The 23,273-nt window shown below is 36.5% G+C and overlaps 1 long non-coding RNA gene across 8 annotated transcripts in view; it reads right to left on the minus strand.

Moving 5' to 3' along the window:
* Positions 1-23,273, minus strand: part of LOC141507444 (uncharacterized) — a 106,420-nt gene that overhangs the window by 80,802 nt on the left and 2,345 nt on the right. For 7 of the 8 annotated variants that reach the window (XR_012474143.1, XR_012474146.1, XR_012474145.1 and 4 more), the window contains exon 2: positions 22,652-22,717. This is a non-coding gene — a long non-coding RNA (uncharacterized LOC141507444). Of the gene's footprint in view, positions 1-20,995; positions 21,055-22,651; positions 22,718-23,273 lie in introns of all 8 variants that reach the window. The other variant, XR_012474140.1, reaches the window with a different exon arrangement.

Consider the following 23,273-nt stretch of genomic DNA (forward strand, 5'->3'; position numbering starts at 1 on the left):
TTGCTGATGCTAACATTTCTAATACAATATTGAATAGTAGTGGTGATAATGGTCACCCTTGTTTCACCCCTGATCTTACTGGGAATGCCTCTAGCCTCTCCCCAATGAATATAATATTGTTGATGGTTTCAAATAGTTACTACTAATTATTTTAAGGAACAGTCCATTTATTCCTACACTCTCTAGTGTTTTTAATAGGAATGGATGCTGTATTTTGTCAAAAGCTTTTTCAGCATCTATTGATATGATCATATGGTTTCTGATAGGTTGGTTTGTTGTTGATATAATTGAGCATATTAACAGTTTTCCTAATGTTGAACCAACTCTGCATTCCCAGAATAAATCCTATTTGATCATAATGTATTATCCTAGTGATGACTTGTTGTAATCATTTTGCTAATATTTTATTTAGGATTTTTGCATCTATATTCATCAGGGAAATACTTCTATAACTTTCTTTCTCTGTTTTAACTCTTCCTGGTTTAAGTAAAAGTACCATATTTGTTTCATAGAAAGAGTTAGGCAGAGTTCCATCTTTACCTATTTTTCCAAAGAGTTTATATAGGATTGGAACCAATTGTTCCTTAAATGTTTGGTAGAATTCACTTGTGAATCCATCAGGCCCTGGAGATTTTATTTTAGGTAGTTCAATGATGGTTTTTTGAATTTCTTTTCCTGAGATAGGGTTGTTTAGGTATTTAATCTCTTCTTCATTTTACCTGGGCAACTTATATTTTTGTAAATAATCATCCATTTCACTTAGATTATCAAATTTGTTGGCATAGAGTTGGGCAAAATAATTTCGAATTATTACTTTAATTTCCTCCTCATTGGTGGTGAGTTCACCTTTTTCATTTATGATACTAGCAATTTGGTTTTCTTTTCCTTTTTTTTAAACAAATTGACCAGAGGTTTATCAATTTTATGAGTTTTTTCATAATATCAGGTTTTGGTTTCATTTATTAATTCAATAGATTTTTTGCTTTTGCTTTTATTAATTTCTCCTTTAATATTTAGAATTTCTAATTTGTTATGTAATTGGAGATTTCTGATTTGTTCTTTCCCTGATTTTTTTGGTTGCATGTTTACTTCATTGATTTCCTCTTTCTCCAACTTATTCATGTAAGCATTTAGAGCTATAATATATCCCCTGAGAGTCAATTTGAATGAATCCCATAGGTTTTGGTATGTTGTCTCATTATTATCATTATTTAGGATAAAATGGTTAATACTTTCTATACTTTGCTTTTGTGGTCCACTCATTTTTTAAAATGAGATTATTCAGTTTTCAATTTTTGCTGGGTCTGTATCTCCTTGACCCAGTATTGCATATGAATTTTATTGCATTGTGATCTGAGAAAGATGTATTCACTATTTCTGCCTTTCTGCAGTTGATCATTAGGTTTTTATGTCCTAGTACATGGTCAGTTTTTGTATAAGTTCCATGTACTGTAGAGAAAGCGGTATATTCCTTTCTATCCCCGTTCAGTTTCCTCCATAAGTCTACCATATCTAATTTTTCTAAAACTCTATTTACCTCCTTAACTTCTTTCTTGTTTATTTTATGATTCCATTTATCTAGATCTGAGAGAGGGAGGTTGAGGTCTCCCACTAGTAGAGTTTTGCGGTTTTGTCTTCTTGTAGTTCTTTCAACTTCTCGTCTAAGACTTTGGGTGCTGTCCCATTGGGTGCATATATATTCAATACTGAAATGACTTTATTGTCTATGATACCTTTTAGGAGGACAAAGTTTCCTTCCTTATCTCTTTTAATGCTATCTATTTTTGCTGCTGCTTTGTCTGAGATAAGGATTGCTACCCCTGCTTTTTTTACTTCAGCTGAAGCAAAATATATTTTGCTCCAACGTTTTACCTTTACTTGATATGTATCTCTCTGCTTCCAATGAGTTTCTTGTAAGCAGCATATTGTAGGATTCTGGTTTTCAATCCACTCTTCTATTTGATTATGTTTTAAGGGAGAGTTCATCCCATTCACATTCAAGGCTTTGATCACTAATTCTTTATTGCCCTCTGTGCTATCTTCCCTCTGTTTGTATTTTTCCCTTCCCCCCCCCTTTATCCATGTTCCCCAGTATTTTGTTTCTGAATACCACCCCCTTCAGTGTGTTTGCCCTCCTATATCACACCCACCCTTTCTTTCCTCTTTCCCTTTTTCCCTTCCCTTTGTTATTTCCCCTTTTCCCCCACTCCCCTTCCCTTTCTCCATCCCCCTTTCCCCTTTTCCCCTTTTAATATTTGAAAAGTTAGATGTTTTATAAGTCAACTGACTATGTATAGATTGACTTTAAGCCAAGTCTGTTGAGAAGAAGATTCAGGAATTTCTCCTCTGCTCCCTTCTTCCCCTCTATTGCCATAGGTTTTTTGTACCACTTAATGTAATGAGATTTACCCCATTCAATCACCTCCCTCCTCCATTCTCTTTCTTGTCCCCCTTTTTGAGGAGGTAGTGTTTTTTAGATCATTCTATGTCATGGAAAATTCTGAGTGTCTGTCCATTCTAGTTCATTATGATCTATCAAATAGAGTCAAAATTCCTAAGAGTTATTAGAGTCTTTCTCCCAAGTGGGGTTAAAGCCAGTTATATCCCATTAGATAGCAGTCTCATGGGTAGGTCATGAATGTCCATCATTTCTGGCTAGGTGTATTCTCTCTTTTAGAGTTACAGTTCTCAAGATTTATGAGAATCTCCCCCCCACCACCACCATGCTGGGATATAGCCAGTTTCAACTTATTGGATTGCATTTTTTTCCCTTTTACCCCCCCTTTTTTATTACCTTTTCATGTGTGTCTTGAACCTCCTGTTTGATGTCCAAATTTTCTGTTTAGCTCTGGTCTTTTCATCAGAAATTTTTGGAATTCTTCCAATTTGTTAAATGTCCATCTTTTTCCCTGGAAGAGAAGGCTCAACTTTGCAGGAAAATAGATTCTTGGCTGCATTCCAAGCTCCCGTGCTCTTCGAAATATCTAGTTCCAGGCCCTTCGATCCCTTAATGTTGATGCAGCCAGTTCCTGAGTGATCCTTACTGTGGCTCCTTAATATTTAAACTGTTTCTTTCTGGCTGCTTGCAGGATTTTCTCTTTTATCTGATAGTTCTGGAGTTTGGCCACAACATTCCTTGGTGTTTTCATTTTAGGATCTTTTTCTGGTGGTGATCTTGTAATATTAAGTCCACGCTTTTTTTTCTCTTTAATGTTTTCAGGAAGTCCTATAATTTTCAGGTTGCCCCTCCTTGATCTATTCTCGAGGTCAGTGGTTTTCTTGATGAGGTATTTTACATTTGCTTCTATTTTTTCTATTTTTTGATTGTGTTTAACTGACTCTTGTTGTCTCATAGAGTCATTGGTTTCTCTAGACTCCATTCTTACTTTGAGGTAGGAGTTTTCTTCATTAAGCCTTTGCAACTCCTTTTCCAATTGGTCAATTCTACTTTTGAAAGAGCTTTCCATTTGACCAATTGAGGTTCTGAGAGAATTATTTTCTTTTTTGCATTTGCCCAACTGAGGATCTGAGAGAATTATTCTCATTTTGTTTTTGTCCAATTGATGCTGTGAGAGATTTATTATCATTTTGTAATTGTCCAATTGATGATCTGAGAGATTTATTCTAATTTTGTATTGGTTCAATTGATGCTGTGAGAGATTTATTCTCATTTTGTAATTGTCCAATTGATGATCTGAGAGATGTATTCTCCTTTTGTATTTGTCCAATTGTATTTTCTAAAGTTTTGTTTTTTTGTTGCAAGGTATTAATTGGCTCTCCCAAATTTTTAAACTCCTTCCTTTTTTCTTCAAGGAAGTCTTTCTGTGTTGGAGACCAGATTGTATTCTCCTCAGAGGTTCCAGGTCTCTCTGAGTTAGGGTCTTTCCCTTCCAGGAATTTTTCTATGGGTCCACCTTTCCCCTGACCCTTCTTCATTTTGCTAAGACCTTGTGTTGTGGGGGGGCTGGTTCACAGGGGCTTGGGACTGCTAAAGGCTTTACTCCATGAGTGCAGTTTCTCTGGCTGGCCAGTAGGAGGTGTTGGTTGCTTTATTTGGAGTGTCTGCGACCTTGGCTGAAGCCTTCTCTCTTTGTTTGAATGGAGGGGTTGGTGCTATTGAATCCTTTTGCCTTCAATCAATGGTGGGCTTTACCCTGGCCTGAGGTCACTCCTCAGCTGGGCTGGTTCTTCTGCTCACACACCTGGGCCTGAGGCAGAAGTAGTTTGCATTTGTTTGTTTGGGAGGAGGTCTGAGCTGTAATGGGACCAGAGGAGCCCAGAATGGTGTTCCTAGCTCTCCTGCAACCAGAACTCTCCCCCAGCCCTATGCTCAAGCTCCAGCACCTACATCAGCACCTCTGCTCCCCCGGCAGACCCAAGCCCCTGTTGTCTAGCCCCAAGGCTGATCCAGCAGGTTCGGCTCTCGGGCCCTCAGACTTCAGGTTCCAATTCAGCTTTTGATCTGGCTGATCTGGGGCTGATCCTCCTTCTGAGCCCAGACTCACCCGCCCGAATTCATCCAAAGTTGCTGCAGGAGACAAATCCTGAGGTAGATATTCTTTCTCCTGTGTTTTCTTTCTGGGTTTTGTGGGTTGGATTTCTTTTAAGAGATTTGTTTCATGTGATAGATGGGGAAGAGATCAGGAGACTTTAGAACTGTGCCTGTCTTCTCTCCACCATCTTCATGGGAAGTCTCCACCTAGACTGATTTTTAGCATGTTGCTTTCTTCAAGCATTTTTTTGCAACTCCTTGATCAAGCTGCTGACTTGGTTTTCATGTTTTTCCTGCATCTCTCTCATTTTTCTTCTTAATTTTTCCTCTACCTCCCTTACTTGATTTCAAACTTCTTTGAGCTCTCAAAGCCCAACTCTTATTTTTCTTAGAGGCTTTGAATATAGAAACTTGGACATTGTCATCTTCTGAGTATGTGTTTTGATTCTCCATGGGACTAAAGTAATTACCCATGGTCAGGTTCCTTTATTTCTAATTACTGCTTTCTCCAGCCTGTGCCCTGGTTTGGGAGTGTTTCCTGAGCTTTTGAGTATTATTGGAATACCCCCTACAAGGACCTCACTTCCTTCAAGGTCTTATGAGAACTTCTGACTGCTCTCCTGGCCTGTGCTTTGGTCTGTGGATGACCACAAGCCCTCCTCTCTGCCCTGGGGTTGTGAGGAGGATCCCTGCTCTTTGGCAATGGGGGCGCCAGATTGTGATCAGGATCAGACAAAGCTCCAGGACAAAGCTCCAGGGTCCTATCCCAGGGACAGAGGAGAGACACTTGGCAGTCTCCCCTCACCCCCTTACTTTCCTGGGGCTGAGCCTTCTGGAAGCAGCTGCTGGGCAGCTCCATGCTAGTCAGCTCTATGGGCTTGCTTCCATTTCCTAGGATCTGGATTGGGCTGAGGGCTATGGCTGTATTGAGGGACAAGTTGACCTGGGCTTTGTGCTCACTCTGGCAGAGGTTTCCCCACATATCTTCCAAGTTGTACTTGGTGTTCCCTCAGTTAGCAGATCAAGAAACTGTTTCTGTTGCCAGGAGTCAGTGCTCCCAGGGACCCAGGCACCCAGCGAGCTATTCTCTAAAGGCTAGAGCTACTTCGCTCTGGCTTGGTGATCCTGGCTGTGCTTCCTCCTCCTCCAACCCTGTGGAACAGAGCCTTCCCATGATCTTCCAGGTTACTGCAGGCTGGAGAATTGCCTAATTGGATCTTTCTGTAGGTTCTGTCTCTCAAAAATTTATTTAGAGTCATAATTTTAAGATTTTTTGAAACATTTTGGAGAAAACTCCTGGGGAAACCTGTTCTCATGCTACCATCTTGGCTCTGCCTCTGTCTCTGTTTCTCTTCCCCTCTCATTCACACACACACACACACACACACACACACACACACACACACACACAGAATTGACATCAAAAGATAAGGAATGTAGGGAGTGAACCAAGAAAATAAAAGGTAATTTCATTCTCTTCACAAAGCTAACATGGGTATAAAGAACTCCTTAGGACTTATGTAACTGATCCTGTGAATCCTGTATGTTCTAAATTCCAACCAGTCTTAGAAATACTGAATTATAAGCTGTATCACAAGCTCATAGGAATAATTTTGTGGCATGAAAGGTCCCTTTGATTCAATTTTGGTTGATCATAATGAAGAATTCATGTGACAAGGACCCTAGAATTATAAAGGAAATAAAATCAGACTTATTTTCTTCAAAAGAGTAAGATTAGTTCCCTATTGGAAGTCTCTTTCCCCTTCTTCCCTCCATGAAGAAAATGGGAAGTGACTTATATTAGCAAGATTTTACACAGGATTAGTTTATTATGGCCAGGTGCCTTAACTGGGAAATAGGGAACAAAGATGATTAACTCATCAGCTCTTTGAAAATTTTGCCTTCATAATTCCCCCATCAAATAGTTATCCCAAATTTATTTGCAGTTTATTAAGAAGATGTTTTCTTCTGGAATTACACTTCCTAGGAAGGGGTCTAATTTGAGGGGATTTGGGGTGCAGTCATCCTCTTCATTCCAAGGCTGGTGCTCTAGTGGTGATGTTCTTCTTCTAAACTGTAGGAAATGAATTTTACAAGAAAAGGGTTAAGCAGAGAGTGACCAAAAAATGAGCATGAGAAGAACAATGAGTGGATGACAGGAATGAGTATAGGAGTCAGTAAAGAGAAAGGCCAGAAGCCCCAACCAGAGAAATGTTCTTGAGAAATAAGCCTCTCATGAATCTCCTGTATCTATGCAGTCTTTCTCATTATACCCTCAGTCCAGAGAAAAACCTGCTGGGAATTGTAAATGTACATATAGCAATATAAAAGGGAAGAACAATAATACAGTATTTGTATCTATCTTGTGGCAGTTCCCCAATCTAGGTAGTAATGACCTTTTCAATACCTGACTTGCTCTGATTGTGGGAATTTGTCAAAAGAGAAAAATAAACTGGGACATGATTATTACATTAACAATAAAGTCCTTGATGACAACACATATATAGGATAAAATATCCTTAGTTCTGTTTGACTTCAAGTAAGAGATAACAGTTAAAAATCAACCATATAGTAACAATTCCACCTTATAACCAGCCTTGGAAATAGACAGCTAGAAAATAATTCCTTTTCAAAATGAACAAAATGAGGAAACTGAGTCAGAAGGGTCTTAACTTTGAGCTGAAGGTAAATTCATCCATTCAAACTTCCCTAGACCTAAAACTTCACCTGTTAAAAGTATAGAACCACATTCCCACTGAATACCTTGTGGCATTTCTCTCCAATGGTAGATTATTGACTTAATGACCCATCAGACAACTTAACCTGAATCCAAATCTCAGAATAAAATCAGTTACAGTCCCCAAAGCTTTATCTTTAAATAGTGAATTTCATCAGTCATAGCTTAGGGCTAGATAGTTATTTTTCTCTCAGAGAGTTGCAATAAGCAATAAAAGTTTAAACAAAAATAAGAGATTTCACTTAAAATTCATCACTTGTTTTTATTTTCATTTAAATTTGATTTTGATATAAAGACCAAACTAATAAATTACCAATTTTAGATTTCACTATTATAACAATAACTTGAAATAGTTTACACTTTCACATGTCATAAACAAATGGTTGAAGATACAATCTCCTCTTAACTTTAAGCAAAGATGTAAAACTCCAGATCTCCAAACATCAGTTAGAAGACACTAATTTCTAAACTACCACCTTTCCTTGAACCAAAAGGAGTTTACAATGGAAAAGAGGTGTTTTTTTCCCTAAACCAGGGAAAACATACCTAATTAAATTACCTTTTTTACAAATAATAAAGTTCACCAAATTATTAAGATTTACTCACTAGAAATAAATCCAAAGTAAATCTCCAAATTAACTTATATATGACTTAATCCTTAGTTGAAGCAGGTTTGTAAATACAAATAGGTCTTTAAATGAAAACAAACATGAATTATGCATGGATTTCTGTAAGAATTCTAGAACACCAAGATTCTTGCACAGAATTGAAATAAGATTTTTGTGTTACAATAATCATGTAAAATTCTTAATCAAGACAAAAAATTCTGGTAACTAAGTTAACATTTTTGCAATTTCCATAATTAATAGTCAATAACTTTAAATCGATTTCTTTTCATTATGGGCAAAACCTGGAAGTTTATATTTTTCTACAATACTTTAGCTTAAAGCATTTTTTCAAAAGCATAATTTTCAATCTCACAATGTCTAGATTATAAGAGAAATTGTCCTTGCTAATAATCATAGCTGGAACTGAGACTTAATTTAGTTAAATAATTAAGAGACAATAAAGAAGTTAACATTTATTGTGTATGACCTATGCCAGGCAATATATTAGGAACTTTGCAATTATAAAAATATGTGAACTACAGTTAAAGTTTTATGAAGTTGGGTTTTGGCCAAAACAAAGCACTCTTAGGAAGTTTACTCTATGACTGGCAATTTGTGGCCAGTTCACCCAGGCAAAACTTCCACACAAAAACTTTCAGAGAATAATCTAAGGGCTTTCCTACAGATGATTTTCCTTCCTTTTTTTCTTTTTGAACTGTTCAAGGCTTAAATTGTGATAGGTAAGGAACCACTTTCCTGTTAATCCAAGGGAAGTTAGTGTTCAAATAAAGAGATAATTTATCTCTATTGCAAAGGTGGTGAGTCCCAAACTAGCATTTTAATCAGAAAAATTTTAATAGTTAGAGCCCAAGAATCCTGAATCAACTTAGATCTAGAAATAGGAATAGCTAAATTGTGAGTTGTTGGGGACATCTGATTCTCCTTTTCTGTAACCTCGAAATGGCTACCAAAAAAGGCAGTGAGAAAAGGGGGGAATAAAGGAAAAGGAGAGACTGGCTTGGTTAATCAAGACACAGAGAGATATAAAATAGATTAAAAGAAATTCAGACAGACAATTTTAACACTGGAAAAACAATCCTATGTCTGTACAGGTTTTAGATCTTGCAAATCATATAAATTCTTGTAGGTTTGATAATTGATGGGCCCCAAAATATCATCCTCTAGATAGGATTGAGGCCAGGCAAAAGAATTCAAGTGGTTATAAAGATTAAGTTCTTTCCAGTTTCACAAGAGATAGCCCAAAGGGGAGTCTCTTGGTGTGAGGACAGAATGACCTTAATTAGTTGTAGAAACTTCAGATTGTAGAAACTCATACATTGGAGGATTGTCACCAAGATACAGTCTTACACTTGTAGGATCCCAACTCCACCAGTGTCCCAGGGAGGGGGAGAAGGTGACTCAGTGCCAGTACCCAGTAGTAATTTCAAGACAGGCATCTCTGTCTGAAGGGGTGACCAGGTCAGACCCAAGGTCCAGAGGATTGTCAACCTGAGACTAGAAGGTGGGACACTAATAAAATGCAATTCAATCACCCTGTTTGTCCTGGAGCAGTTCCATTTCTAAGGTCCATGCTGTTTCCAGAACAAGAAAAACCCTAGAGTACTTCTTGATGAATTCCAGGAAAAACACTCACAAGACCAATGACCCATCATATTGCAAGGGGCACTCACTGGTCAAGGCAGTAGTCAAAACCTCAACCTTTGTCCTTACCCTAAGGCCTTATTCTTCTGCAACAACTCAGTCTCTGTTACTGAATAATCTGTGGGGTTTGGTGTTTCATGTCCATTTTCTGTAGTTTCCATCTGATATCTGAGATGAACTGGCTAATAAAGTGCAAGCAAAGAATGAAAACTCTTGGAAGAGGAAGAATCAAGATTGGTATATATATGTATATATGTATATATCTTAATAGACTCTGCTAGCAGGGCAAGGGTTCTGAATAATTTCCCTGAGTTTATCATAGTTCACTTGCTTCTTCATCCCCCTTGTCATGCCTTCTATCAGACAGGTTACTGTATAGTCCCTTTTCTCCATATCACTGTTATCCTGATAGTCCCATGGTGTGTATATGTGTGTGGGGGGGGGGATCTAATCCCTGACTCAGCTAAATTATCCCCAAACTTTTGGGTCAGGTTCCAAATTCTCAATTTTTCCTTATCTGTGCAGCAGATAGAAATTAGAATGCTTGCATCATCCCAAGAGAGATCAAATTGCAGGGTTATATGTTTATGATCTTCAGAGTGATAGCCAAGTTTTTCTTTGATTTGTAAAAGATCAAATATTGAGAAAGAAACATGGACTTTAGCTGTTCTCCCTTGGGGATCTGGCATTCCCTCAGGAGTCAGATCTTAACAGAGCTAGTGGAATTGGGGCTTTCAGGAGATTGAGAAGGAATAAAAAAGTCCCACTCTTTATCTAAGAAGGACTAATAAAGAGGAGTGACTGGAAGATTGTGGAACCCAGCTCATGCAGTACTGGAGCAGGTCCAGGAGACAAGTAAGAAGATATATAAGGGGATAATTTACCCAAGAAACTACAATCTCCCTAGGAAGAATTGCTCCATTCTGGGAACATTATCCAAAAAGAGAATATCTAAATAACCAAGGAAAATAATGCCTAAGTATTGAGGGAAGCTGCCCTATGATGCTATAGCCTTAATTAGTGGTCCAGACCTTGTACTATAGAATCTCACCTCCACCAGTGTACCAGGGAGGGAGAGAAGTTAACTAATTCTGCCAAGCAGAAGTTCCTAGATAGGTGTCTCTGTCTGAAAGAAATCTGCACATAAAATAAAGCAAAAATGCCCTCAATATAATATTAGGTTTCAAGGGGGTTGACCCAAATACAGTACAGACTTATGACAACTTCATGTCTTCTGGAATTAGTCATGTTGTTCCCAATCAGGGATTCAAATAATAATGTTTAGGTTGAGCATTGTGAAGAATTCACAAGACAATCTCAGCATTATGAGGGACATAAAATTGGAGTTGTTTCCTTCAAAGGAGTGAGTTAAGTTCCCTATTGGAATTCACCCTTCTCCCTCAGGAAGAAGTGGAAAGAAGGGAAGATTTTATGCAAGACTAATGTGTTATGGCCATGTGCCTTAACTGGGCAATAGGGCATAAACAATCTATGAATATTTTGCCTTCATCACCCCCAAAGTGAGGATGGATCCTCACTGAGTTTTTGATAGTCAATCCCACCTACTCCCCAAATAGGGAGTTTATTAGGGTTTACTAGGGCTTAAATAGTTTTGACTGAAATGTCATCTCTAGCTTGTCCAATCAAAAAAAGGTAAGTCATCCCCCCAACCCAGGATAGGGCAGCAACAACTCAAGAAGAGTCAGAGGTAACTCAAGATGGGATGGGGGTAGGGGAACTCAGAATGGGGAGAGGAAGTGGAGCATCAGACATTCCAGTATAAGTGCCTTATCCTAAAAAAAAATTTCAAAGCAATGGAGATAGGAGTAGGGGTTATCTTGATAGGATTAAGAATATAAATCTGTTCTGAGGCTTTCTCAAAGCATCCTTTTCAATTATTAAATTTATATGGATATAACTATAGATATGGATGTAGATAGAGATAAACATAGATACAAAATAGTACCTTGATACTCAAAGGCTTCATAAATCTTCAAACCTGTTACTAGTCACATTTTGCTGAGAAAAAACTGTTTCAGCACTCCACATTTGTTTGGGACTCCTCACGCTTGTTAGAACTTGTATCACTGCCCCACAAGAGAAAATATTTCTTCTCTATGGCTAGTTCACTATTCTATTCACCCCTCTCCATGAAGAGACTCAAGGTAACTCCAGAGAAATGCAGAACCCTAGGCTAAGCCTACTTGCTCCTTGTTTGGACCTTGATATATTCAGAGTGAATGTAAATAGCAATTGTTTGTTTTAGCCAGAATTGTTTCTGTACAAGCTTCCACTCCCAGATTCATTCTTTAAAAAATTTTGACTTTGAAAAAAGAGGACATTCTTTGCTTCAGTTCTTACTTACCTGCCTTAATCACTGAGTAGCTCTAAGAATCTTGCCCTCTCAGTTAAAGCAAATGTGACCTCATCTCTCTGTTAAAAAGCCTTAATAACTGAATGGACTATGTCTCAGTCTTATTGTGCTATGGAAAAGACCATTTCCAGTCCTCCTGATTCATATCTGACCACTGTCCCCAGGTGACTCCTGAGTAAAAAATAAAGTTGGTGACCTTGGACAGAAAAGCCTTTACTTAAATCCAATTTAATTGTATGTCCTGGCATCACTTTCCTAATGTCACGGTCCTCTTTGAGATCAAAAGACAAAAAAAACAACTCACTATGCCAGAAACTCCTCTCAGTATAGGTAAAGTGAAATTAAATTTTATTTTTTTATGTAATTAATTGTTTTTCCATTATTTAATAATAACCCAGTAAAATATGAAAATTCTGGGGAAACTTCATGGATTATTTTTAATCACATTTCTTATGGGGAAAATTTCATTTTTCCCTACTCAGTTTTATCATTCATTAAGAGTTTGAAATGAGCATCAAGGTACGTGGTACGTGTGTGTTTGTGTGTGTGTGTGTGTGTGTGTGTGTGTGTGTGTGTGTGTGTGCGCTTAAAGGGCAAAATTCACTATTCACTGTGGTTCATGTTATTTATTCCATTTTAGACATTAAAAAGTTAGTTATTAGCTCATTATCACTATGTTCCTTTGACCTAACATTTGATGTCCAATTAGGAGAGATGAAGTAGTAAAGCACTAATCTCAATGAAAAAGAATTAAGGTTTGCATCTGTCACCATAGTCAACAAGCACTTGTTAAGTCCTCAATATATATCAAACACTGTGCTGGGGACAGAGATTACTGATAAAAGTATTAATAGCTTAAAGTAGCTTGCATGCTGACGCAGGAAGATAGCACTAAAAAGGGAATCCCAGAACTATTGGTGTGTTCCTTGGTTGGTTGGTTGGTTTTTGTCCTCCATAATCAAAGAAGATCAGGATGGCATCACTTGAGAGACAAATTACAGTGTGTCCAACCATGACTCATACACTCTGAATATTAGTGTGAATTAATTAAATGTTTGACAAAATATAGCTACCGAAGGATGCTATAAATATCAAAATGTCCCTTGGCAGAAAAAGATTCCCCAATCCTGAACTAGATAACATATAGCTAGGATCACTAAAAAAAGAACTTTAGAGACCATTTATTCTAACTCCTTCATGTTATAGATGAATTATCTTTACCTCATACATATTAAAAGTCAAAGGCAGGGGCAGTTAAGTGATGCATTGGATGGAGCACCAGTCCTGGAGCTGGAAGAATCTGAGTTCAAATCCTTTCTCAGACATATAATAGTTACCTAGCTGTGTGACCTGGGGCAAGTTACTTAATCCCACTGTCTTGTTAAAAACTAAAAAAAAAAAAGTCAAAGGCAGTCTGGATGTTGCTGCCTGTGGGGCAGGTTGGATGTGTTGGGGGTAGATCTGGAAATGTAAATATATTTTCTCTTGTTGGAGTAGAAGAGTGTTATGGAATTAAAGAGTCTGCAAGGCAGAGCTTGGCTTCTAAGACAAAGTCACCTAGTAGAAGAGAACAGTGAAGATAGTGGATTGGAACTCAGTTGTATTCTAACCTTTGCACATTTGGAAACCACTGCAGAATCAGTGAGGGATAATTAGATACAAAGCATGGGCTACTATTTTTTTCCTGCTATCTGTATTCCCCTGCCATCTGGTAACACTCTGCATTATCTGTCTCAGTAGTCTCATCATGTTTATTACTTTGACTGCCTTCTAGGATCAGAACAAGCTGATGTCTCCTCTGACCAGATGATCCTGTACTTTGTTACAGGATGGACATCCTGGAGAAGTCACCTGGATTCTTTGTTGTCTGTTTCTTTAGTGGTTCTCTCAGCACCATCTCCTCAACTGTTAACCATTTGCAGCAGTCACCTCAGATCTAATGCAATCCCACTTCCCTGAAATTTCAGAGAAGTGGGACACTTTGATTTCTAGGGTCTTGGTGTAGTCTATGGCCTGGTATGTCCAGGAATGGCCTATATCTCTTCCCTACTGGGGCCTATGATGCAGGCAGCAATAAGTATCTTTGGGATAGTTTGGGGATCTTTGCTTGAACTCTTCTACCTTGACTTTTCCTTCCCATGTGCCAACATGACTGGTGCAGTGGTAGGTCTGCTGACTGGATACATCTTGGTTTTCTGGATTGGCATCAGGAACAAGGTGAGCAGCATGACCTCAAGGACAGTCCTCCCTTCACCTACTGGCACTGCCTTCACCTCATATAGATACTTGACAGTTGTTGCTATGACCACACTGACCACAGCAGTGCCCCAAAAAATAGAATTTCAGAGGTTCTACAACCTGTCCTATTTATGGTACAATGTACACAATTCTACAGTCATTATGGTGGAACTGCTTATCAGTTTCACTAGTGGAACAAGGGATCAGTCCCCAAACCCTTGTGTTGTCATGGTGATTTGCCCTCCTGCCCATCTCCTGCTGGAACTGTATGGCCTACCAGGGTTATAGTCAAAACCCTCTTTTGTTTTTTTGGGTTTTTTTTTTGGGGGGGGGGTTTGCAAATGGGGTTAAGTGGCTTGCCCAAGGCCACACAGCTAGGTAATTATTAAGTGTCTGAGGTCAGATTTGAACCCAGGTATTCCTGACTCCAGGGCCGTAAAACCCTCTTTGGTAAGACAGAAAATATAACAGGGAATATGAGCAATGAAATGTTGACTGACATTGGGGAAGAGGAATTGGTGGCAGTACCTGAGCAAGGTCATATCCAGGGAGCCTGTGGTCATGCCTTCATACTACATGAGATGCCACTGTGACCTGAGAGCAGAACGGAATTCATTGTCTCTGATTCTTTCTCTACCTACTGAAGGAGAAATATCTAACCTTTTAAATTATTAATAAAATATTATTTGTATTTTCTAATATTTTCTGAGGGCTTCTGACTCTCCTTATTCAATGTGAGCCTCTAACCCAAATTGTTTAGCATAAGGCCCTCTCAATTGTAAATTATTTCCATTGTACAAAGTAACTCTCCATTGTTATGTGTAAACTCACCAAGATAATAGCAACTGTAGCTCATCCATCTGCCCCTCCTCTAGCTTCCTACTTCTCAGTCTTCCAGAGTTGGTACAGCTACAGTCACATAGAGGGGAGCCACTCTTTGTTCATCTTTTTCACTAACACCTTTCTGCAGAGGAAGTAGGCAAGACTCCTGCAGGTCTAAGCCCAGTCATTTCTTATGCCTGTTTTCCTATTCCTTTCCTCTTTCCCTCAGGCATTCTTATCTCAATCTTTGTTATTCAACTTGTCCTCAAGTAAATTGCTATCTCTCCAGATGTACCTCTGAATTAAAAATCTGAGCCTTTATACTTCTGGGGTAAGGCTTGAGTTTTTCACTTGAAGAACCTTCATCTTTGGGCTCTTTCTCTGAAGGCACCCCCAATATCCATAAAACAAGTACATCAGCCCCATCTTTCAGTAAACAGAAACAAGCCTTTGGCCTAGTGGGGATATCTGAGCCTGAAGACTCAATATACACCAAAGAGCCATCTTACTACATGATATACCCTCACTATACCCTGGAGCCTTGACCTCCTATCACTCACATCTTGTTGTTTTTTTGTTTTCCTGATTATTGTTGTACTTACTCATGCCTTTAAGCATAAAGGAGTCTATAAAAAAAGTAGAATCAACATATTGAACCAAGGGAAGAAGATCTTCTTCAGGGCCATTGTAAGAGGATCTCATGGGAGACTAGTTTAATTTAAAATTCTTCATTCCCCACCCAAGTCCAACTCCTTATACCAACCCAGCACCTAGGTGTTAAGTTGCTAATGACCTAGCCCAACTTAAACATAGTCCCCATGAAATACATGATTCTCCAGGCAGAAGTTGAAAAGAAGCCATAGTACCCAGGAGCTCCCACTGGTAGTAAACTTGTCTGTTTTGCTCCTGTTGCTAATCTAAAGGGTTTACTGGACCCTGTTAGACTGATAGGAAAAGCTTCCAACACTTTATAAGAGCCAGGAGGCATAGAACAGGTTCTGACTACAAGCAAAGACAAAGCAATAACAGGGCTGGCTACCTCCTGCCCTCTAACTTATCTCAGTCTTACACCACTTCCCTAATTGATTTGCTTCTCTGTTCTATCCTCCCAGAATGTCATTCTGCCTCTTGTTGAGGCTTTTTCACATATATGTTTGTGCTGGGGAATGCAGTCTTTTACATTGCGGGGAGAAAAAGAGTCTAAGGCAGTATTGCTTCCTTAATATTCTTTGTAGTTTGATCAGTTTATAGCTTGCTACACACCCTTTTAGTATACACCTAATAAAACAGAGAAAAACTTTGCAGTATCACATTGCTCATTGATATCTATCTGCCCAGTGAATTTTGTTTTTGAGGGGGGTGTTACTCCAATGTTTTCATGAATTATTATGGACATATGTATTTTTATAGAAATTAATTAAATTTCATCAAGTTCTTTATTTCTTTGGAATATGATGAATCTGTTGGTATTGGAGAAGTCTGTCTAGTCCTTCTAGGAATGCTACTTTTTAGATCCTATTAAGGATAAACTATAATAGTTAATTTGGGGCCTGTATAACAACAAATAAATTTAGCAGAAGAAGTTGCATAAAGAAGCAAATTTAGGTTATGCTCTTTCCCTGTCATCTTTTCCTTTTCTGAAAAATCTGTCTGCAGGATTGGATCATTCTGTCAGAAGGAAGTCTGGCATTTGCTAATAATGATTTTTTTTTTTCTGGAGGGGAAGAAATACTGTCCATTGGTTTAGTAAAATATTTATTTGAAAAACTGATCTTATAGAAGTAATTCAAACTCATAACTTTTCCCTCCTGCAATCTCCATGACCCAGTGCAAATATATAGGGGGAAAAATTGCCCTAATTAGCAAGAATTTATTTTCTCTACCACCTATCTACCCACCCCTTTCATTTTGGGGAAAGGTTGGAAGGGAAAGTCCTGTAATAAATATGCAAGGGTAAGCAAAATAAATTTCCAAATTGACCATCTCTAAGAATGAATATCTCACTTTCTATATCACTTATCTCCCAGAAGATGGGTAGCCTCTTGATTTGTTCTATTGAATTTTTATGGCCATTACATTGATCTAACTTCTTAAGTATTTTCAAAGGTGTTTGTCTACAGTGTTCTTATTATCTCCTTATTTTGTTTACTTCACTCTGTATCAGTTCATACAAGTTTTCCCAGGTTTCTCTGAACCTGTTCTTTTCAATATTTCTTACATTCATATTTCACAATTTGTTCAACCTCTCCCCAATGGATAAGCAACTACCTGGGTTTCTAATTCTTCATCACTAAAATAAAGCTTCAGTAAATATTGAAGAACAACCCATCCAAAGTACTCTAGAAATTTGTATAGAACAGTGCTATATAAATATCATTATTGTTACTATTGTTGATGACAACAATAATAACAACCCCTCAAAGCCCAATTCTTGATTCTTGGGATGGATGTGTCTGTGTGTGTGTGTGTGTGTGTGTGTGTGTAGTGAAGTGAAGACATGACAACTTCCAATATGCAGTAATACAATACCAAAAACAAAACCAGAAAAATTTCATCAGTTTTGTTAATCAATATCCTCAATTTTTATAGCATTGATGACCAAGGAGAACAATAATATAAAATAACTTTAATCCTAAGCTTAGATTAGATGAAATTTAGTAGCTACTAAAATCTAAGGAAAGGAAAAAGAATGTGAGGTCACTGAACATTTTTACTCCACATAACAGTAATTTTGGAAAGGTAAAAAGGCAGGTTAGTGCATGTGAGAAAAAGAAAGCAATACTCACCCCAATGTGTCACAAAGAACCTTCTTTTCATGTACCATTAGCACTAGTTCATTTCCAGATGAATAGTGCTTTTATGATGTTAGAACCCGGGTGTTTTATTTTCCCACAGTCTTTTCAAAACAATCAAATATATGCCTTCAAGTTCTCTTATTTTTACATGTCACTAACCTTTACTGAAATCAATGCTGAGACAATGTAGACAGAAGCATTCTAGAAAGATTCTGTTAGAACCTTTAATATTTGCATTCATTATCTCAAAATAATATTTTAGAAATGTTAGTATATATGAGCTTACATTGGTCAATGAAGGCAAAAAAACCACCAAAAGAATTGGATGTATGTCAACAAATTTCACAAATTACAAATAACTGAAAGATATATCTTTGGCATAGGAAAATAAAATCGACAGTTATGTTATTGTTTAAAATTGTTACTCAATATAAACTTCATTATGCCTAATAATTAAGTATAATAATTTTGTCTGATAATGAAAAAACTGCAAATAAAAAACCAAATCACAACTAATTTCGAAAATGAGATGTGCATACCTAGAATGGAATCTAAAAAGCTCTGTGAGCTTGACATTATGAATTTAATCAGACAACTATACCAAAACAGAATGATTTTTTAAAAAGTTATCTACTATTGATAATCATGAAAAAGATACATTAGTGAAGGGTGTAGAACCAAGAGAACAACATACACATCGACAGTATTATGAGATGAGCAACCTTGATGGAAGCAACTCCTCTCAATAGTCCAGAGAGCTAGGACAATTGCATTTAACTGGTTATGGACTATATTATCCCCAACCAGAGAAAAACAAAACAAAACAAAATATACAGGAAAAAAAACCCCTACTAAATCTGACAAACAATTTATAAAATCTCTTATGTATCTCTTTCCCTTAATCCTAATTCCTCATGTCAAAAATTACTAATTTTCAAACAAGCAAAAGATGTATGTACAATGCTAACCTGATTGTTCCTACTGAGGGGAAGGGGGGTGGGAAGGGAGGGTAGATGGAAAATTTATAACTTGGAAATTTGCATGTTCATATGGATGAAAATAAATGAACTTAAAAAAGAAAAAGAAAAATGCATTATTCCACAGTAAATGACAGAAAGTATGAAAAACATTTTAGTACCTACATATAGCAATATATGCAGAAATGATAGCCATAGTAAGAACTTGAAGATAAAAATTAGTACCTGGGCAGCTAGATGACATAGTGGATAGAGTACTGATCTTGGATTCAGGAGGACAGGAGTTTGAATACATTCTTAAACAATTGACTCTTACTAGCTGTGTGACTTTGGGCAAGTCATTTTACTCTGATTGTCTTGCATCCAAAGTCATCTCCAGTCATCCTGATTCATATCTGACCACTGGACCCAGATGACTCTAGATGAGAAAATGAGGCTGGTGACTTAGAACCCCCTTACTCAAATCCAATTCATGTACTTGTCCTGGCATCAACTGCCTAATGTCCTGGTTTTTTTTAAAAAATGAAGGACAAACAAAAACAATATGTAAAATTTCTTTAAAACTTGGCACCCTAAAAGAATATTCCAATGAACAACTTTCAAACCTCATCATGTAACCTAAGGGCTATCAAAGATATTCAGAAAACTCTTAGAAGACAGCATCAATATCTAGCTGTTACATGCAGTAGAAGCCATATTAATAAATTAAAGTGATAAAACAGGAAGATGTGGAAAGAAATCTAGAAACTAAGCTTATCAGAAATTTCTACCTCCTCTTAATTCACAGTTGAAAGCAAAGAATTCAAAAATTAAGCTGATATAAGATATCAAATCAAAAAGAACAAATTAAATGATTCAACATTAGTTAAAATTTTACAAAGGAGACTTAAGGAATAAGAATAAACAGGGGATTTCCAGGGCAGAGCCAAGATGGTGGTGTCAAGCTAACCTGCTCTTTAGCCTTTCCCTACCAAAGATAAATGAAGCCTCTACTCTGACTGTCAATGCTACTTATCAAGCATTCAAGTAAACTGTCAATGATGATATCTTGATAACAACAGGAGCTTATCAAACAATCAAATAATCAAAATGTAATTGATGATACCCAATTAAAAATATTAGACCACCAAGGGAAGAGTCATAAAGATTTGTAATCTTAGAGTGATAGAAGGGAGAATGTGAATGCTGAGTAAATTTTATTCAATAGATTTAGCCCAGTGAGAGAACAAGATACATTTCCACTTGGGTTTAAAAACCTAACATAATCTACAGGGAATGGGGGACCTGGAATGGGAAAGATAATGGAAGAAGGGACTGATGAAAGAGAAGGGGAAGGTATGAATAAAAATAAACTGAAAGTTAAATTTCTAAAAGAAAAGTCAAAGGGGAAAGGTAATAAAATTTTGGTGAGAAGGAATAAGAGAAAAGGAAATAGATAAAGAAAAATGGAGAAAGATAGCATGGAGGGAAATAAAGAATTAGTAACCTTAACTGCAAATGTGAGTGGGATTCCATAAAATGGACTCAGCAGAATGGATTAAAAACCAGAATCCTATAATATGTTGTTTACAAGAAACACATTTGAAGCAGAGAGATATACACATGGTAAAAGTAAAAGTTTGGAGCAAAATATATCATGCCTCAGCAGAAGTAAAAAGTCTGTGGTAGTGATTCCAATCTCAGACAAAGTAAAAGCAAAAATCAATCTCATTAAAGAGATAAGGTAAGAAATTACATCTTCTTAAAAGGCACCATTGGAAACAAAACTGTCATTACTAAACATGTGTGCACCTAGTGGTATAGCATGCAGATTTCTAGAGGAAAAGGTGAGTGAATTACAAGGAGATATATTACAAGGAAGCAAAACATTAATAATAGGAGACATCAATCTCCCTCTCTCAGAGCTAGATAAATCTAACAACAAAATAAACAAGAAGGAAGTTAAGAAAGTGAATGAAACCTTATGATAGACCTTTGGACAAAGCATAATGAGAATAGAAAAGAATAAACCTTTTCCTTGGCAGTACATGGCACCTTCACCAAAATTGACCTTGTACTAGGGCACAAAAACTTTAAATTCAAATGCAGAAAGGCAGAAATAATAAATACACACTTCTCACACCATGGTGCAATAAATATTACATGTACTAAATGGTCATGGAAAGCAAAACCAAAAACTAATTGGAAACAAACCAACTTAATATTACATAATGGGTGGATAAACCAGAAAATAATAGAAATAATCAATAATTATCTCTAAGAAAATAATAATAATAATGAAATCTCATACCAAAATTTTTGAGATACAGCAAAGGCAGTTTTGAGGGGAAACTTTATGTCTCTAAATGCCTATATGAATAAAATAGAGAAAGAGGAGATCAATGAATTGGGTATGCAACTGAAAAAGCTAGAAAAAGAATAGATTAAACAACTCCAATTAAATACCAAGTTAAAATTCTGAAAATCAAGGAAGAAATTAATTAAATGGAAAGCAAGGAAATCATTGATCTCATAAACAAAACTAAGAGTTGGCTTTAATAAAAAGTCAATAAAATAGACAAACTTCTGTTTAATCTGATTTTTAAAAAAGAAAGGCGATAACCAAATTATCATGATCAAAAAGTAAAAAGGTGAACTAACCACTAGTGAGGAGGAAATTAAAGAGATAATTAGAAGCTACTTTGTTGAATTAAATGCCAATAAATTGGACAATATGAGTGATATGGATGAATATTTACCAAAATTACCTAAATAAACTGATTTCAGAAGAAGAAATTGAAGAAACCATCAATAAAGTCCATAAGGAAAAAGTCTCCAGGTTCAGATGAACTTACAAGTGAATTTTACTATACATTTAAGGAATAATTGATTCTTATTCTACATAAACTATTTTTTAAAAAAGGAGAGAAGGGAGTTCTGCAAAACTCCTTTTATTACACCAACATGGTGCTGATGCCTAAACCAGGAAGAATCAAAACAGACAAAGAAAATTATAGATCAATATCCCTAATGGGTATTGATACAAACATCTTAAATAAAATTTTAGCAATGAGCCTACAGCAAGTTATTACCAGGATAAAACATCATGATCAGGTTGGATTTATACCAGGAAGGTAGGGATGGTTCAACATTAGAAAATTACTCAACAGAAATCATGTGATTGTCTCAATAGATGCTGAAAACCCTTTGATAAAATATATCCTTCTTATTAAAAACACTCGAAAGTTTAGGAATAAATGGACTTTCCTTAAAATAATGAATAGTATCTATCTAAAACCATCACCACATATTATATTTAGTGGGGGATAAACTCAGTATTTCCAGAAAATTCAGGGATGAAACAAGAATGCCAATTGTCACCATTACTATTCAATATACTATTGGAAATGTTAGCAGTAACAATAAGAGAAGAAAAAAGAAATTGAAGGAATCAGAAAAGACAATGAGGAAGTAAAACTCACTCATTGCAGATGATGTGATGATATACCCAGAGAACCCAAGAAAATCATCTAAAAGACTCCTTGAAACAATTAACAAATTCAACAAAGTAGCAAGATATAATATAAATCCACATAAATCATCAGCATTTCTATTTATGAACCATTAAGCCCAAAAACAAGGAATAGAAAGAGAAATGCCATTTAAAATAACTGTTGACAACATCAAATACTTGGGATGCTACCTCCCAAGACAAACCCAGAAGGTTATTATTATTATTATCAGAAGGTATCACTGTTACTAAAGTACGAGAATATCAACACTCTAAAAATACATCTATTATATGTTTATGTAATTTCTAAAGAATTCACAATTTAGATCATGTACACATAAAAACTTTAAGTAATTATGAGTAAATAATGTTTCAAAATTCCCAGATAGTGTTAAGAGCAATTCATTAGCAATTTAGTAATTATTGAATAAGCTGTCGTAAAGAGTCATAGCTTACAGAGTTTCTTTGTTGATTACTATGAAGATTTGGATTCACTTCTGTCCTTGGGACTTTTTCATATTCCTATAATATAAAAGTAGTAGTAAGTTTAGGGAGGATGCTAGGCTATATAATGTCCAAATGAAGAATTCAAATAATTTAACAATAACAATGGTAATCAATATAGAACTGAATTTTTCAGGGAAACAGTTTAAGTCTATTAGTTTCTGTCTAGCTTTAAATTCATTATCAACTCTTTTAAAGAGAACTAAGAAAGGCTTCAAAATATCTTTTTGTTGTTGTTATTGTCAAGTTGTCCAATTTTATCTAACTCTTCATGATCCTATGCACCAAAGCACACCCTGCCTTTCTATCCTCTACTACATCTCAAATTCTTTCCAAGTTCATATTCGTTGTTTCCATGAACCTATCTCTTCTTCTCCTCTGCCATCCCCTTTTCCTTTTGCCTTCAATTTTCCCCAACATCAGGGTCTTTTTAAATGAATTATATCTTCTCAGTATATGATCAAAGTATTTAAAATCCAGCTTTAATAATAAAATAAAATAAAATCCAACTTTGGTATTTGTTCTTCTAGTGAATAGGCTGAATTAATTTCTTAAGTATTGATTCTTTTGACCT

Source organism: Macrotis lagotis, chromosome 1, assembly GCF_037893015.1.
Source record: "Macrotis lagotis isolate mMagLag1 chromosome 1, bilby.v1.9.chrom.fasta, whole genome shotgun sequence".
Taxonomy (NCBI): domain Eukaryota; kingdom Metazoa; phylum Chordata; class Mammalia; order Peramelemorphia; family Peramelidae; genus Macrotis; species Macrotis lagotis.